This window comes from Anser anser, assembly GCF_964211835.1.
Source record: "Anser anser genome assembly, chromosome: 1".
Classification (NCBI taxonomy): domain Eukaryota; kingdom Metazoa; phylum Chordata; class Aves; order Anseriformes; family Anatidae; genus Anser; species Anser anser.
Window position 1 is genome coordinate 121,275,192 of NC_139720.1, and position 16,353 is coordinate 121,291,544.

General features: G+C 41.5%; 1 long non-coding RNA gene across 3 annotated transcripts; it reads left to right on the top strand.

Moving 5' to 3' along the window:
* Positions 1–4,965: 4,965 nt before the first annotated feature.
* On the top strand, positions 4,966–11,820 carry LOC310888920. Of its 3 annotated transcripts, XR_014576257.1 has the most exons (4): positions 4,966–5,656; positions 7,545–8,036; positions 8,523–8,624; positions 9,625–11,820. It is a non-coding gene; the product is annotated as an uncharacterized lncRNA (long non-coding RNA). The 3 variants fall into 3 exon arrangements; XR_014576256.1 differs by having other exon boundaries at positions 7,545–8,624; XR_014576258.1 differs by lacking the exon at positions 9,625–11,820 and having other exon boundaries at positions 8,523–9,611.
* The last annotated feature ends 4,533 nt before the right edge of the window (positions 11,821–16,353 follow it).

Here is a 16,353-nt window from a genome sequence, read left to right on the forward strand (position 1 = left end):
TCCTAAAATTACAGTGTTTGCAACCCTTCTTGTTGCAAAATATCATAAATTAATTCAGAGCTGGAACAAGTTCATGTGTGAGCTTCCACTGCTGCAAAAACATCCATCACCCTCTCTGTAACAACTATTACCTTACCAGCTTGCCAAAGGTTCTCTGAAAAGTGGGTGCAAATGAAAGCTAAGCAGCACAGGCTAAATACTGTAAATGTCAGAATAATAGAAAACATCAGAAAGGCATTGCCTGATCATGCGACTGCACATGCATTCTGTAGTTGAAATGACAGTCCCCAGCAGCAAAGAGTGCAGCAATTTTATGGCAGTGCAGCAGGTGGTGCTCCAGCAGCCCCTGTTTCCCAGAGCACACATTGAGGAGCACTCTTTTCCAGCAGTAGCCCTCAGTGGCTAACTTCTCTGCATCCCTGTACTGCCCCAACAGAGGTTATTCTTTAAACTAAAAGAGGGTAGATTTAGGTTAGATGCGTGGAAGAAATTCTTTACTGAGAGGGTGGTGAGGCACTGGGACAGGTTGCCCAGAGGAGCTGTGGATGCCCCATCCCTGGAGGTGCTCAAGGCCAGGCTGGATGGGGCTTTGGGCAACCTGGTCTGGTGGGAGGTGTCCCTGCCGATGACAGGGGAGTTGGAACCAGGTGATGTTTAAGGTTTCTTTTAACCCCAACCATTCCATGGTTCTGTGATTCTTGACAGTGGATCACGTTCAAAATATTGAGCAGGCCATGATGAATTTGTATTTCTACTTAGTATCTTGTAAAATGTATATTCCTAAAATTCTATTTGCATTTACAGTGAAAATTAAAATATATTGAATTGATAGTCTCATACAGAATTATTTCTTCCACCCAAATGGAGAACCATTCTCCTCCAAAAGCATATCTATGTGCAAGCAAATTTCTCACTTTCAGGGAGAATGTATGATTGTGTTAGCATCATTTGGACCTTGCATAGCATCCTCCTGCAGGTCAGAAAGTTCAGTGTGAGTAGCAACAGATTGCATTTTGGGTATCCAAGAGGTTCCCAAAACTTCGTGGTTGCTTTATGGTAACTGCATATGCCTATATATCTGAGCTTTTACTGCACAGACATTGAGTGAAAAAATAAAATAAAACGTATAATGAAATCATTTGCATGAGTGGTAGGAATTCCCAGGAAATATTAAAAAAAATAAAATCCTACCGGACTTCTTAAATAGCTTAGGGTAGATGAGTACAATCTGACGTACAGAAGAGAGATGTTTCCAATTAGAGAAAAAAAATCCCATTTAAGGGATTTAATGTAATTTGGCAAACTGTGATATGCTTTAATCGTCCCTTATTGAACCTGTTACAGAGAGAAAATAGAGCATCTTTCAGCAGCCTGCTGAAAGTGGGCCCATTTCTGCTCTCATGGCTCCTACTTCATGGCAGTGCGGCAGGGGATGGTTCTGCTCTGGGAGGGAAGAGGAGGGAGGGAAGTTGGAATGGGGATGAGGAAAGGCAAAGACAAATGACTTTGTTCCTGCTGGACATGCAGCCGGGCGGAGTTTGCGACTGCACACTTGTTCCTATACACTGTGAGCTATTGTGCTATGAACAAGCATACCACAATACCAAGTGATTCAGGTTCTGGACACCGGTGGACATTTCGCTGCTGGAAAGTTGTAAAATTAGTCACTTGTTCAGCTGCAAGAACAACAGTATTAAAATGTTTCATCTTATAAAAACTAGTCCCAGAATAAAAAACTAAAAACTGCGCCTGATCTCCAATTCAAGCTGAACTTCCAGAGCTTGAACTTGAAGATGGTGACAGGATTTGCCCTTTTTCTATACAGTTTCCAGAAGGACAAGATATAATTCTTTCATCAAATGGCACAAACGTGGAACTAAATTGTCACATCGGCTTCAGATTATCTAGGCCAATTTCATCTTTAGGGAGCATATTCTTCACTGATGAAGAAGAAGAAAACAGGCAAGGAAGAAGAAGAGCTGAAGTGGGAATTCACAGGAAGAGCGTAAGCTATGGCTTTGCTCCTCTGTGACTTCAGGGCTGTTTTTGTTAGTGGCAAGGAAACTCTTGCATGCCTAGACAGAAGGAAAAATGACCAGGGATACAGATATTCTTAAAGAACAAGATAGGTGTATGGACTAGAGTGTACTAACAACCCTGTATTTTGGTGCAGGAAAAACCAGGAACTAGCCCACTTCTTTTGCTACAATACTGGAATCTGCTGAGGTGAAGGTACATCTGGGTGCATTCTCAATAGTTATAGCTGTTGTATAGTTTGCAACCGAACACATCAAATTAGAGCTACTGAAGGAGTTACTGTCCTCAGTAGGACTGGACTGTGAAAGCCCCTATCCTGATGTATATTTTACTGTAACTGGAGTAGAAGAGTCAAAACATTATGACTGGTGTCTTCCCAAACCCTGTGTTACCCACAGAGAGAAGCATATGCAGAAGGTGCTATTGAAATTAGTCTTTAAAAAAAGACATTACTTTCAACAAACAAAAAAAATAACCAAGTAAAGCTAGATGTAATTTTCACATTAATACAAAATCCCTTTGATTCCTGCATCTGTCAAGTTTTCTGAAAACTCTTTTAGAGATGGATAGAACTGATCTGTAGCTGGCTGGATTCAAGGTGGATGTTTCTTCTGTATATCTGCAAATGTCTTGCAGCCAAGAAAGATTTGATTATTTCAAAGAAAAAAAACCGAATATTTAATTTTAAGGAACCTCCTAAAATAGATTTCCTTGCCACAAAAGCTCTCTTTTGACTCCCAACTGTGAACACAGCAGGGAAACGTCTACCTACAGCTGCCCTGCATATAGCTTGTGTTAGCATAACTCACCCACATCAACAAAAGCATACCAAACTATTTCCAAGGCTTTTGCCTTGTGCTGGCATTGTGCCATCCAGGAGTACCAGCCAAAAGGAAAAATTCCTTTAAGTGACATTCAGAGGCTCTGCAATGATGCAAGAGTATCTTACCACTTCAAATTCAGTGATGCAACCTGAGTTTACATTAATTAAATTCCAAGGATTCAGCCGATTTAAAGCTTTTGGACAATGACAATTATTTGAAAACATTCCCACAGTTTTATTTTCTTCATCTATATGTTTGCTATCCCATCTCATTCAAAGCAGACAGGACTGGTTTACTTCTCTCTTCTGGAAATTTGCACTAGGAACCATTGTTAGAATCAGAATTCTGATCTAAGAGTATGATGAAAAATATTGCACTCCACGTTGGAAATTGGAGAGGAAAATGTTCATGTGTACGTAAGAATTGTACTCATAGAGCTGATTACACCTTTTCTTATACCTTAACAGATGCTTACACCTTTTAAGGGAAAACTTTGAACCTGAGAAGCAACAAGTAGTTTCTACGTTTCTCTTGGGGATAGTGCACTCTTCTGTATTTTGCTTCTATACAAACAGTTCAAAATTTTAAAGTCATTTTGTCAGTCATACAAGCAAACAACCTTGCACAGCATTATGTGTTCCTACCCCCCCCATTAGATCAAGCCCTGAATGCAAGACCAGACAAATAATGCCAATGTGTAAAACTAACTTGTAAATACATTATTTTTGGGGCTTTTTTTGGCACTTTGTGGGGCTTAACTGTACTTCAGTGAGAAGAATGTTTTCTGGTGTGAACTGAAATTCACACTCTATGGGAGCACTAATTCCTTGTGGACACCTGAAGGAGTTGCAAAATAATAAAATTTAGGTGAAGAAAAAGTTCCTTCTCTTAATTTTTGTAGTCGTTGTTTTTGTTTTCTTTTCCATACAGTCTTAAAATGAAAGTCACATTTTCTGACCTTTGGCAGATTGTAAGCATGCTGGAACACTTCACGTTACGTAGATCATATTTGTCTGAAATGGTAATATCATACCTGTAGTCTGCTGCAAGCTCAAGAGTAGCCTATGCCTCAGGTACTGTTTTATGCCTTTGCTTTTGTTACTACATCCTTGTAAGTCTTCAAAAGGGAAATGAAATTGTCCCATACAGAAGAAACACCATACAGAGGAAACTCGAGTTGTTAGGGCCTGAATTCTCACTGAAACCAAAGGCGGGTATAGAATCATAGAATATCCCGAGTTGGAAGGGTCCCGTAAGGATCATCGAGTCCAACTCCTGGCACCACACAGGTCTACCCAGAAATTCAGACCATGTGACTAAGCACGCAGTCCAAACGCTTCTTAAATTCAGACAGGCTTGGTGCAGCGACTAGTTCCCTGGGGAGCCTGTTGCAGTGTGCGACCACCCTCTCAGTGAAGAACCTCTTCCTGATGTCCAGCCTGAAACTCCCCTGCCTCAGCTTGACACCATTCCCACGGGTCCTATCACCGGTCACTAAAGAGAATAGATCGGCGCCTTCCCCTCCACTCCCCCTCCTGAGGAAGCTGTAGACCACGATGAGGTCTCCCCTCAGCCTCCTCTTTTCCAGGCTGAACAGGCCAAGTGACCTCAGCCGCTCCTCATACGTCTTCACCTCTAGGCCCTTCACCATCTTTGTAGCCCAGTATCACTGACTTGAAAAAAGAGGCTTTAATCTATCCTGGTTTGTTTACTAATGAAGGAGCATGAAAGAGAAGCATGTCCGTGTATCTGAAGAGGAGGTGAAGGAACAGCTAGTGCAAGGAACACAAAAATCAGTTGCGCCAGACAAATATGTGGTTGTATCTGAGCTTGGAGACTGCAACCATCTTCAAACTTCCAGATCTAGAGGAACACTTTGGCTGCAGCCTAAAAACCACGTGTACATAACCTCCCCCAAGCCAGACAATCTTCTTCCCATGACCTGCCAGGAAACAGCAATGTAGGCATGTAATCAAATTAAAGCCCAAGCTTTCAGCCCAGTCCTTGACCTGAATAGAGAGTGAGGATCCGGATCCTGGCATTTATACATGATAGTTTATATGCAGCTGAAGTAAATACTCTAGGCAGAGGTCACGGGGCTAGATTTTGAAAAGTCGTACATAAAGAAGAGATCTCAGAAAAGCAATTTTAAATAACATTAATGTCAAGAAAAGTAATGCTGATTGCTATATTCTTTATCTGTCGTGACTAGACAGATGAAAATCTATGCTAATAATTTTACCTTTAAGGTAATTTTCTTTTCTATTTTTTTTTAACAGGCTCTGTCCTAATTTCTTTCACAGAATGACTAACAGAAACATGACCATTGTGCTCCCTTTGTAGTTAATTCATTAGGTCAACTGGAACCACTAAGCCCCTTGTCAGGTTATTTCTATTAGTGATAAGGAGTGATTGACCTTAAAAGACTGAAGTCAGATAGATGAGCCTATTCCACAAGGTCTCTTGGCTGCACTCTTGTTAAGTGAAATCTGCCAGGTGTGGATCATTTGACCTTTGCTATATAGGAAGCATGAGCAGTTGGGGTGAATTGTCTCCTCAGTGGAGTTTGAGGCTCAGGTTATCCAGGGTGCTCCTCTACTATTGTGCTGAAGTGGACTCAGCGTTCTCCTGTAGGCTGTTTTTTCGTCTTTGTGTTTTCTACCGTCTCTGTGGAATAGTTTTAGAGACTCTAGGAGCTAGTTACATTGGTGGTACCTTCTCAGTATGGTAAAACCCTGGTGGTACTACTTCCCTGTGAAGTAGTCTGGAAGTGACTCAAGCTCAGCAGCTGGCAGGTAAGTGTTCCTGGGTTCTACATTTTTTTAATATTGAGGAGTTTAACTACTCCCTTCACCTTGACTGTTTTCAGTGAAATTACTTATGTGGATTCTAAGCTCCCTTCCTGCCCCCCCCCCCCCCCCCCCCCCCCCCCCCCAAAAAAAAAAAACTCAGAAGCTCAAGAGTGTATAGGTAAGCCTGACTTTGAAGAATATTGAAGAATATTCTTAAGTATTTAAAATTGAACAACAGGCTGTGTGAAAAAGGGGCCTTAATGTGAAGTCAAATTTTGCCTTGTGGTAAGCAGAAAGGGATTTGGATAGATACTGGTGGTGTTATCATTACTTTTTCTAAGTGGAAATTGTGAGAATGTGCTGTTCATAAAAGAAATGCTGCTTTGACAATAGGTAAGTCAAAAGCCTTTAAATTACCAGAAGTTATAGCTTCAAGGAGATAACTTCAAAGAAAGAAATTATTGTTGGACATCTCCCCCCTGACCCCTCCATAGATTGGTTCCCTGAAGAAAAAGCATGAAAGGTGTAATTGTTACTAGTTTTTGAGGTAGGGCCAGAGGAATATGGCTTTTCCCACTTGTTTACCCTCCCTGTCCTCTCCTCCAGGAGAGTTACGGTAGCTTTCCAAAACTTAGACTATCCTTGGGCTGTTCAGACAGACGTGTTCTTATCGTTATGTCTCCTGAATGCACTTCAGGTTTTGTCTAAGGTTAAACAAACATTTAAGAGTGTCATCCAGAGATCTGTCCTGAGTCAGGATAGTTATGAGTGGTAGGGAAAGAGGGAGGATATGGGCAGGCATTTAGAGCAGGGGACACATCCACTGGAAAGACCATGAGGATCCCACAGTGGATGAATTGGCTAAACAACTCTGGCAGTAAGAACAAAGTCTCTCCTCCTCACTACATACTGCGTTTTGGCTGTGGAGAAGCTTTCTGAAGAGGTCCACCAACTTAAAGAGAATTTATCTTCCTCCCTACTTCTCGAAACTAGAGACTAAACTATCAGGGGTAAGCGCCCTTCAGTGCAAGGAAGATGACACAGTGGGTACACACCCTATGACACCCTGTGCTTTTACCTACGTGACCATGGAGAGGATGTGAGAAAAATGGATGGAAAATCATCCTGGACACTAGAGGGACAGATACATGAGTTGCAAGGGAAAATAATGGGGAAAATGGGGTTCCATGTGAAACCTGTTGCTCCAAATTCCAGAGGGCAGATGGTCTGGTCCCCCCGGTCTTTTTCCGCTTGGAATGCAAGTCAACAGAGTAGTCAACTGTTTCTTCAGCTTTGAAGATGCTGAAATGGATCCTGGTTTAAAAAGAACCAGTTCCCAGCCTGTCCCCATAAAGTTGTTGCTTTGAGATAAAATCTGAGTTTCTTTTCTGTTACGTGAATATTCGAGGAGACTCATTCTTCCTTCTCAGTTGAGTTTGTTGCTGCCTAGTCTTAAGGTTTTCTGTACCCAGTAGCGGACCCCAGACTCATTTTTTGAGAGGGATTGCACTCCCCTTAGGTAAGTGGGAATCCCATTTCTTTGTCTTATGGGTGAGTGGTGTAAGGCATTTACAAATCATTGCAGATTGTGGTGGCTGACAATTGCCATGTAAATTAAGGCCATGCAAGTACCTTCTACTGTTTCATCTTCCCTTTCATTTGTAGTCTGGTTACTACTAAATATTACATAGTTGGTGAAATGTCCTTAAAAAAAACAATAATTATGTTTTAATTTTAATATTTTTTTCCTTCTAAGTTTGCCAGTAGCTGACAAGTTAGAAAGGTATGCTTTTTCTCTTTCATTCCTGTGAAGTTAGAGGCAGTGCCAATTTAACCTGTGACTGAGGCTCTGCAATGATGCAAGTCTGTCTTACTACTTCAAATTCCCCAGGTCTTGTCCCCAGAGCTTTGGAAACTCACCCCTGAACAACTGCGAAATCCTAAGAAACTGGTGGCGTGCTTGAGGATGTGTCATCGCTCCAGCTGTAGCCGACATAGGCCAGGCCCCAGCATGTTGCAGTGATTTGTCTGTTTACCAAGCTGCATTCAATGCCAATACAAGCCCAGAGGCAGACTCCGTGGCCACTTCAACCCCTGAGACAGGTCCAGCGGCCACTCCAAGCCCTAAAATGGCTCACAATGTTGAGCCAGGGAAACACTGTACCAGTGTCAGTTGCGCCCATAACCAAGATGAACAAATGGTTTAGAGTGTCAGATCGTTGAGAATGCAGAGAAACTCCTGTTAAGACTAGGTTTGTAGAAGACAGGCCATCAGAGGAACTGGAGGGTGAAGATGAAGATGTCGCAAAAATAATAGTAACTACCCGAAACCTATACCAGCTCGAGCTATGAGATGTGCAAAAAGATTTTGGTCGTTGTCCAGGTGAGCGTCTTGTCAGCTGGCTGCTCCAGTGCTGGGGTACTGGAGCCAATTTTCTGGAATTAGAGGGCAGGGAAGCCAGGTGGCTGGGATCCCTTGATAGAGCAGCAGACATTGACAAAGCAATTGGAGATGGAGCACTAGGTTACAGCCTCTGGAGGCATCTCCTGACAGCTGTGAAGGAAAAGTATCCCTTCAAGGAATAACTTGTATGTCTACCAGGCAAGCGGACCACTATGGAGAAGGGAATCCAGTACCTGAGGGAATTCACCATATGAGAGGTGATTTATAGGGACCTAAACAACAAACAAATATCCACAGATCCAGATGAAATGTACGCAACCCATGTGGCAGAAGTTTGTATGGAGTGTGCCATCATATGCCATCTCATTGGCAGTAATGGCCTGGAAAGAGCATGAGGAACCCACAGTGGATGAATTGGCTAAACAACTCTGGCAGTACAAAGGAAGTCTCTCTTCTTCCCTACAGGCTGTGTCTCAGCTGTGGATAAGCTCTCTGAAGAGGTCCACCATCTTAAAGAGAATTTATCTTCCTCCCCACCTGTCCAAACCAGTGTCTCAGCTATTAGGGGTAAGTGTCCTGTGCAAGGAAGACAATAGTGGGTACACACCCCGTGCCACCCTGTGCTTTTACCAATGTGACCATGGAGAGGACATTAGAAAATGGGATGGAAAACCTACCTCAAAACTAGAGGAACAGGTATGTGAGTTGCAAGGAAAAACAATCGGGGGAAAAACGGGTTCTCTGAGAAAATTGCTGCTCCAACTTCCAGCGGGCAGTCCTCCAGACACAGAAATGAAGATTCTGACCAGGATTAGAGGGGCCCTGCCTCCAGCCAGGGGGAGGAAAAGGACAATTGAGTTTATTGGACTGTGTGGATTTGATGGCCTGGCATGTCAGATGCACAGAAGTATAAGGCTTTAGTAGACACTGCTGCACAGTGTACTGTAATGCCATCAAGCAATAAAGGGCCAGACTATCTCAGGAGAGGATATTTCAAGGACCCAAAAGGGATCGGCCTGTCCCAGATCTATGGTGTAGCTGGATCTCTTTTGGTTTCCACTTTGTCTCTGGAAAGAACAACGCATTTAAACAGAAATTGGTTTTCAATAATAAAGCCCCTTCAATGTGATCATCGATCTTCTAATGTTTGTGTATTTTTAAACAAAAATATCATGTTCAGTGATGTTTGTTTCTTATGTCTCCATGTGTTTTCAGATGAGATGATCCTTGCAGAGGCAAAGCAGTTACCATTACAAAAGTATCCCCAGTACTAAGGATACCCATACACACTTTCTTCAGAGTTTTCTTGATAAACATCTCAGGCTCTCAAATTCTCAAAATAAACAGAATATTTGAGGATAGCATTTTTACACTCTTCCCCATGATCAATTGTTAATGGACCTTTTTTCAGTATTTGTCTTTTACTTTGCAGAAATCAATGGTGTGCAGACCATAACTCTCCATCACTCGGAAGAGGAGCCACTTAGCTGGGCCTATCAGCCACAAAAATGGTAATGCATTAGAGTTTTGTATGCATGACTTATTTCTCATTTGTCTTCCCTTGCAGGCCTCCCAGCACTGAGAACAGCTGTGCACTGAGCTGCAGAGATCAAGAAAGCTACTATATTTATGACAGTGCTCTTCTTTTCTCTGTTGCCAAAAGAGAGGTCAGATGTAGCATAGCAATTTATACTGCTGAATTCTATTATCCCAATATTCTGATATTTTTGGCCACATTCTGAAAATAAATTAATCTGCCCAAATACATTATCTGTTGAGGAAGTATAACAACATTTTAATACTTGTTCTAAATTCACTATATTTGAATTTTCTGCTTATAATTCACAGTGGCATAATTTAACTCAAAAGCTTTCAGCAACCACTGGAACACTTCCCTCCAAGCTCTTCCACACAAGGCCAGAAGCCAGCTTACTAAGTTCTTCAAGTTTCTAGCCGAGAGCATGATAGACATTTCTCTATGGTAGCATCCCTAGGCCAGAACTCCTCCATCATCCTATACTAGCTTGAGAGGCCCTTTAATGCACACTACTTAAACCATCATGTTATATCTTGCCACAGATCGTGAAGCATTTCCTGGTAGCCAGCAAAGTTGGTCTTCCAGAGTCATCAGTGATATTTCATATTTATGAGGGGGTAAAGAAAAAAAAGCCCTGTAAATTTTCAACAATACAGAATCCATGTGATTTACCAAAACTTATCCTTTAGAGAAATAATCAGTCTTGGTATACAGATCTCTGGTTCTGACATAGTCATGTTCTTTGGTTAGTTCCAATAGCTAACTATCTTTATCTACCCCCTGGTTCATTCCCTGTACCGCCCTAGTTCAGGGTCCATCATCCATGGATAAACTTGCTATACCTCCAAATCCAGGATCTGTGGTTGCAAAGAAAGATGCTCTCACTAGGCAGACATTACCAAGAACACCAAATTTTTATTGACACTTTGACTAGTAGACAGTTGTTTTAGTATTTTAAATGCATGACTGTCTTTCCAGAAATCCCTGGTTAGCCTCATGTTAGCTATATTTGGTCTCCACTTAAAAACTAGAAAGTCCAAGGGCAAGTAAGTATAAAAACAGGTCATTAACGTGTAGTTAAAATTACAAATGTACAGGACCAGGACATTAAGCTGTTAGAAATCTAAAGCCTTTGATTTTGAAGCATTTGAACTGTGGATCAAAGGTTTAAAAAACATAAATGTGAATGAAAAAAGATCTTTAATAGGCTTTTTTAATAAGTTTTCTCTCTTCCATGCTACTAAGACCAAAATTAAAGCATAGCTTGGGGTGATTTAAACCAAACTTACTGTGGAAGATTCAGGGTAGAATGCTAGTTTTGGCACAAAGTCTTTGGAGTATCTGAAGCAACTTTTAAACATACGAAGCAATAAGAAAGCATTTCACACATTGCTAGAACAAAATAATTAAAGAAGAATAATAAAATATTACAAAGGGATAACATGTGAAAACACTTCCAAAATGAGACAAAAGCTGTAGGTTAGCAACTACAATCTAGAAAGATGTGGAATAAGAATTTATACATTGAATGTAGCAGACTGAGAAGATGGAATAGGTGAACAAAGATGTCTGTTCAATACATAAAATGGTAAAAGAATATGTTAATACTTATTAGTCACGAAGATCAACTCAAATAGCGAAGTATAATGAAGAGCTGGACTATTTAACTGGCAGGTTTGTAATTGATTGAAGAATACATCAGGATGGAGTTTTATATTCACTGTGGTTGCCTCAGTTTTTCTAGGTTTGTATCTTCCTAACAGTGTAAGAAGTTAAGGATGATGCTGTAGTTTGGACAAAAAGTAACAATTCACACCTGTTTGGGAACAAGCCCCTGACAGCAAAGGTTGTTGTCATTGGAGACAGTGGAACATCCTGATGTAGGGTGCTGACTGCTCCAGCCTCACCTGAGAGGTAGAATGAGATATGGAAGGAGCTGAAAAAAACACAGATGAAACAGCCAGGTACAGACCATGGTACTTAAATCATACCTGGGGAATGGCTCCCTACCATTCCCCACTGCAAATGATCTTGCAGTATGCTGGACCTGTGCTTGCAGATCCTGAAGAGACTTAGCCCTGGTAACACAACAAGTGCTTGGCCACAGCAAGGCTGAGAAGCTGCCGGTGGAGCTAAACAGCTGATTTCACTGCTGAGATCTGTCTTTTATGAAATTCAAAGAAAGTCCTTATCTGGAGGTTTTAAAGGTGATCCAGAGGGATTGCACACAGTAAATGAGGTGCTGTGATATTGGCAAGGACCCAGAAGAGCCTGAGGTCCAGAAACAAGTGAACAGCTGCCTAGCTGGGGAGGTAACTCAAAGAAACCAGGGAAGCAGCCATGTGTAGGCAGCAAGACACTGACTCAGGCAAATAATATATAAAACAGCAAAAAGGATAAAACTGTAGAAATCCTACTACATTCAGCTGAAGGTGATGGAGGAGTAGAATCTACAATTATACTTTTTCCTTTCAGTCAAATACATGTAGGGGCAGGAAACACAGCCTTTTCTAACATGATTGGGTAGTCTGCATTCAAACAAAAAAGATTACATAATTTATTTAGAGATTCTGAAAAAGGGTAATTCTTTGTAGATGGTCTGTGCCTTGCTTGCAATGAGTCATTTTTAGGAGGGGAGATCACAAACATTGTTAAAGACAAGCCTGTGAAGGCAGCAGTTCTTTCATGTCAACTATGTCCTGTTTAGATCAGTAGATTAAACAAACCCCAAAAGGTAATTTAGTGAAAGTAAAAATGTTTCAGAAAGCCAACAAGAAAAGGGGACATCTTTCACTCCTGGATTCTGAAAGGGAGTCCTAGAATTGACATTATTTCTTAGAAATCTAGAGTCTGAAAATCTGTAATCATTTAAAAAAAAAAAGTTCGCGTTTGGCAAATGGATGATTAAATGCAGCACATATTTCAAAAGGCTTTTTTGTAACTCCCTAGAGAAAGAATGTTGCAAACAAAGAACTGTGAGATATCTCAAACTGCTATTCTTCAAAAGGAGGAAAATAGGCCATTGCAGAAAGACGTGGACTTACAGAAAATTAAAAAAAAAAAAGTTTGTCTTGATTTTTTCAGGCCATTTTGTTGTTATCTGTTTAGCAATTAGAAGCTGCAGCATAGAGTGAGGTTGCTGTAACACAGTTTTGAAAGCTCAGAGTACAATGATTCTTCCCTCTGCTTGTCCTTACTCTTTATCTTTGTTACCTAATAAAACTGATTATTCCATCCTCACTATGACCATTTAAAAATTCTCTGATAGTTAGGACCCTCTTTGTTAGCTATGATCTTCTTATCTATCTTTGACAAACTCAGTGCTCTTGGATCTGTCCTTCTGTGCATCACTTCTTTTTTATTTACCTTTCTCAAGCTGATTTTTTCTGCCTGAGTTACTCTCTCTGATGTCTCTTCCTTTTGATTTTTTTCTATGTATAAGTTTTAATGTTTGTCTGATTCACTATTCTGAATTCACTCATCATGATTCTTTCTGATTGTCATTATTTTGTCAGTTTTCTTTTTCATTCTGTAATTTATTTCATATCCCATCCTGCCCAAAGCAGCGTCTTTTTAATTCATTCATCTCTGGTTTATTTTTAATCTTTCCTTCTCTTTATTCTCCATGACTCAGTCTCTGTTTCCCATAGGTTGTGTTTTTATTGTATTTGTAGGTTTGTTTTTTTTTTGCTTGTTCAGCATCAACTACTGGAATTTTCAAAGGGAGTGAATGCACATAAATGTCTCTGTGCTGAATAGGACCATGTCAGCCATGCAGCTTCTGAAAGCACATTTCATTCCACTGACTTGTCAACGATTAGAAACTACAAAACATATTTTGTTTATGTCTGTAAGATATAGTTCCTGCATTTGTCTCCTGCAATTTGTTTCAACTTTATTCCCCTTAGATCTTGCAATTATATGGCAAATTGATGTAGCTGTTCAAAACAAACACATTGCAAGATCCTGCAAGAAACAATTTAATGGCAGACAGTGATCATGAAATCACCACTTTAAATTAATTAGTAAGTCAACATCATTACAATTTGCAACGCAATCCTTTTTACTTTCAGTTTTGGAAACATCTTTCATACTTGTAGCAATATGGTTTAATTTCAAAGTATCACATCAATATTGCAAGAGTAACTCCTACATGAAAGTTGCAAAAACTGCCTTAATCTAAAGTATCAAAAAAAACAAGCTTAACCCTCCATTACTTCTCTTTATTGCAAATATCGTTTCATAAAGAATGGATGTCCCCTTTCTCTGTTGTACTCAACCTTGATCTACTCAACTTTGATCTTAGTAGGGTTTCTTCCATCTCTAACAATCACATCCTGCCGCACACCTTCCCACTCAGTTCAGTTTTCTGCATATCGCCATGATATATGACACTATATATGAGAGAGAGATGTGTGGGATATGTATGTTTCATGTCAATTTAAGATTGAATGCTTGAGCCTCAGTGGGAAATTAAAAAAAAAAAAAAGATTCTATCCCGAATTTCAAGGAAGGATCACAACCATTCGTTTGATTTATTAGGCAATTGAATGGTGCTTTCCAATTCAATTTCTCATTTAATACTTTCACAATAGTTTATTCATAGATTATTTCCTTTGGAGACAGTATTAGATCTTCTAGTCTGACTTCAATTATAACACAGGCTATTAAACTTTACACAAATACTTTTACAGAGGCCAGTAACTCCTAAAGGAAATCTGTATCATGGCATCCAAGAGATATCCAGTACTGATTTTATAACATCAACAATGGAAAACTCCAACATTTTTGGTAACTGTTCTTGTTTAACAGCCTCACTGTTAAAAATGTTGCAAAATAAAAATGTGCCCAATGTGTGCTTTGAATATTTTTGGCCTTAATAGCCAGGCACAGTTTATTGTTTTGCTTGTTCCCACTGGGAAACCTTTCAAGTTTACTATCGTTTATCTTTGAAAGTGCTTATACATGGTTATAAGGATACCTTCTGATTGATAAGCTAAAGTAAAACATATCTCTCAGGACGTATTTTAGTGTTTGGGCTGTTTCTGATGAAGAGCGTCTAATTTAGCACTTTCCACACGTTAACTATCATGTTGCAAAACTCTGCCAGATATTGTGTGTCTGCCTTTCAGTGCTCAAGTTACCGGCTTAATACATAAGGACTTCTGGATATACTGCATGTTCTTTCAGTTGTTATAAGGTAGGAAAATTTCTTTTTGTATCTAGGCACACACAGAGGTATGGTAGTGGTTAGAATGTTCTTGAAAAGCATGAGAACAACAGACCAAAGGAAAACATCTGACCTTTATCCTATGTAAGCCCTTAATATATGTATATATAAAAATCTCATTTGAGAGATTACATAAACATATATATCACATATAACACATAAATCTTGTTCAAATTCAACAATAAGCTTTATTGACAGAACTACACCACTGAAGAAGTCGTGTTTAGGGCTATTGACTCATTGACTACACAACAAAGTGTGGTGGTATTACCAGCATAATCAGCTGAGCAGCTGAGCTCCATCACGACCACTCTCTCACTCCCCCTCCTCAAAGGAAAATGGGGAGAAAATATTTTTACATCTCTCAGATTGGATTCAAGAGTAGAGACCTCCTAAAATTCTGCAAAGTTCCAAATACATTTTTCTTCCCTAGGCAGAAACACAGTACTGCCTACAGAAGGAATGGATCACTTACTGAACACACAGGTAGGTAGCTCAGCTCAACCACAAACGCACTTTCACTCCCCTTCCTCAAAGGAAAATGGAGAGAAAATATGATGAAAAGGCCTCAAGGACTGAGCTAAGGACAGGGATATCACTAAACAAGTATTGTCACAGGCAAACCCAACTCAGCATAGGGAGATTAGAGAAATTTTTTGACTATTACCAGAAAGCTAGATCAGTGAGACACAAACAACAACAACAAAACTAAAACCACCTTGCCCCTCTTCCACCTCCTCCCCCCAGAGCAGTGCAGGGGAATGGGGGAATGGGAGTCGAGGTCTGTCCCCAACACTTCATCTCTCTGCCACTCTTTCACGGTCCCTCCCTGCCCCTGCTCCACGCGGGGTCCCTCCCACGGGATGCCGTCCTTCCCGAGCTGAGCCTGCGGGGGCTGCCCACAGGCAGCAGCTCTTCCAGCACTGCTCCCACACGGCTCCGTACCACGGGGTCCGTCCATCCCCCAGGAGCAAACTGCTCCAGCACGGGTCCCCCACGGGCGGGCGGCAGCTCCCCCCAGACCCCCTGCTCCTGCGTGGGCTCCTCTCCACGGGCTGCAGCTCCGGCCCGGGGCCTGCTCCTGCGGGGGCTCTCCATGGGCCGCAGCCTCCTCCAGGCCACATCCACCTGCTCCACGTGGGCTCCTCCACGGGCTGCAGCGTGGAGATCTGCTCCGTGTGGGACCCATGGGCTGCAGGGGGACAGCCTGCTCCACCGGGGGCCTCTCCCTGCACAGGCCGCAGGGGAACTGCTGCTGCCTGCCTGGAGCACCTCCTGCCCTCCTGCTGCACTCACCTGGGGGGCTGCGGGGCTGCAGGGCTCAGTCTCACTCCTCTCTCTCCCCCAGCTGCTGTTCCCCAGCAGGTTTTTGCCCTGTCTTAAATATGCTCTCACAGAGGCGCAAACAATATCGCTTATTGGCCTGGCTCTGGCCACTGGCGGGGCCCTTATCTAACATGGGGCACCTTCTGGATTCTTCTCGCAGAAGCACCCCCCCCCCCCCCCCCACACCAAAACCTTGTCATGTA